The 2,599-nt window shown below is 37.6% G+C and overlaps 1 pseudogene; it reads left to right on the top strand.

Annotated features, from left to right (window-relative positions):
* The first annotated feature begins 286 nt into the window (after positions 1 to 286).
* On the top strand, positions 287 to 675 carry LOC149247240 (large ribosomal subunit protein eL31 pseudogene; annotated as a pseudogene).
* Positions 676 to 2,599: the final 1,924 nt, after the last annotated feature.

Genomic DNA, 2,599 nt, shown 5'->3' with positions numbered 1-2,599 from the left:
TGAATAGGAAGAGGATGCTTGATGTCCCTCCTCAGAAACCCAACTCTTTCCTTGCAATTCGTTTGAGAGAAAGTGTCAGATCCCAAGAAGCGTCGACGGGATGTCCTCCCTTCTCATATGCAAGTTGGTTAATTTTTATGATTGATTAAATTAGAATTAGTTTTCTTATAGATCTAAGATCAATTAGATTTTGAAAATAGGGTTTTTTTTTGTGTCGTTCTGAATCCTGTGAGATGAAAAGAGTTTTCTCACAGGTGGTTGCTAACTTAGTATTTTTAGTTTTAAGATGAAGTTTCTTTGTCAGTTGGTGGAGAAGGGCAAGAGAAGCAGGGGCAAGTTCGTGACCGGGGAGTACACCATCAATCTTCACAAGCACCTCAATAGATACACTTTTAAGAAAATGGCTCCAAAGGTGGTTAAGGAGATCAAGAAATTTTACCAGTGAAACTTAATTAGGTTGTATGGAGTAGGGGCATCAGGAGTGTTACCAGGAGGATGAGGGTTCGGATCTCCAGGAAGTGCAATGATGAAGAAGATGCCAAAGAGGAGCTCTATTCGAATGTAATGGTGGCAGAGGTGCCTCCTGAAGGGCTTAGTGGATTGGGTACTAAGATTGTGGTTGAAAGATTGAAGCAGTTGGAAGAAAAGCCTCAGAATTCAGAAGCAAGGGTTTAGGTAAAGCCATGGATCTGATAATAAGAGTGAGCGATTGGGTCTCTGAAAATCTGATGTTGGTGCTACTGGAATGCTCTAAACGAATGCCTTTGGAAACTGAAGATACTCACAAATTTGTACCAGAAAATCAATGTAGAGAAGAGATTCCAATGGAGCCATCTGTATGGAAGAGGCTTCCTGGGTAGATATTGGAGCTGGTCTTGGCCAGATTGCCACTGAAGAGAATCCTAAGATTGAGAACAATTTATCAGAAGTGGAAAGGAGGAAAGTGTAAAGACACTAGTTTTTCTACTAGGAAATCATTCTTATGGTATTGTATTTAAAGAATGGGATGTCATTGCTTGGTTACATAATTTGCAAATTGAGGATTATCTATTTCACAGTGTTATTAACATTTTTTTGTCAAACAAATCATGGATTTTGAGATCTAAAATACTTTAATTATCTAATGCATGTCTCCTCAGACCATCTATTATGCTTGCTTCTATGATTTAATTTGAGTCATGAAAAATTGTAATTATGTTATCAGTGGAATCCACACTGGTTTTTTGTATGCAATGAACTCCTCCTATTCAACCTCCACCATGTTGGATCTAGAGTCTCTATCAAATGATAAACATCTGAATGCAAGCTCAGCAACTCTGTGAATAGTTTCTCTAATCTCAGCATCATTGTCAACTTGTAGAAAGGGATCAATGATTTCATGAAGGAAGCCTCCACCAATTTTTGTTATTGCAAGGAATGCTAGGGGGACCTCATTCTTCTTATGGGATAAATCCACTACTTTCAGTGCGGTTATGATCTCTACCAACACCACCTTGAAGCTGTAAACATAGCTCCCTTGGCATTGAAACCATAATCAAGCAGAATTTTACTTGATTTCACGTCCCCGTGATAAATTGGAGGATTTAGGGTTGAATGAAGGTAAGAAAGAGCGCAAATAGTTTCTGCGGCCATTGATACTGTTGCCCTCCATGAAAGGCCTTTTCCTATTTCCTTATGTAAATGCTGATAGAGTGTGCCATTGGGCATACATTTATAGACAAGAATGGGTTCATTATTTTGAAGGAAGCAACCTAATAGTCTAACCAGATTTGGGTGATGTACAGTTGACAGAAGCCTGAATTCATTGAGGACCTATTCCACTCACTAAGTATCTTTATTCCTTATCTTCTTCACTTCAGCAGTATGTTTTCTCTGAATCTTTCCTGCATAGACTATGTCGAAACCTCTTGTACTCAATCTCAATTCATTGGAGAAGATTTTTGTGGCTATTTCCATTTGTCTCTAGGTGTAGACTAGAATATTTAGTGGACCTCCCTAGACAGACACCAACCATTTGAGGCTTCTCCTTTTCTTCAATGCGCCAAATACCTTTCGTAACAGCAGTAGAGAAGGATGAATCATGCCACCATAGTGATTACAACAATGAAGACTAGATAAAACCAACTAGAAAATCAGACCTAAACGAATGGAAGCTCGTTTTCAAAATTATATTACCATAGAATGAAATGAAATGACAGTATAGAACATCCCTAAAATTCAGCAAACGAACAAATCAAATCAAAGCTCAATGATATATGAAATTTTTTAGAATATTTAGGAATTTGAGTAAAAGGAGAAAATTCTATCTCTATGGTCACATTTCAAAATATTTCTAAATTGTGAAAAAATAACAAATAGTGATGTGATCAATAATGTGAATCATGTGATAGGTCAATAAGAATAGCAGGTTCCCATTCCCTTGATGGTGAATGCAAGCTTTTCACAGATTGTAGTTTTAGGATGCTGGAGCAACAAGTTCCCATTCCTCTAAATTTTGGGTTGGCTATTGTATCCTAGTCATGGTAGGTTAGTAAGTTGGCCTAATATTTCCCCTGCAAGAAATCGTTATGGTAAGCTTCAACAGCATTTGTACAGAATT

Source organism: Pinus tabuliformis, chromosome 7 (genome assembly GCF_031772625.1).
Source record: "Pinus tabuliformis cultivar Carrire ecotype Pingquan chromosome 7, CPIR1, whole genome shotgun sequence".
Lineage (NCBI taxonomy): Eukaryota > Viridiplantae > Streptophyta > Pinopsida > Pinales > Pinaceae > Pinus > Pinus tabuliformis.
The sequence above is the reverse complement of the archived record's forward strand: the minus strand, read 5'-3'. Positions and strand labels throughout refer to the sequence as shown.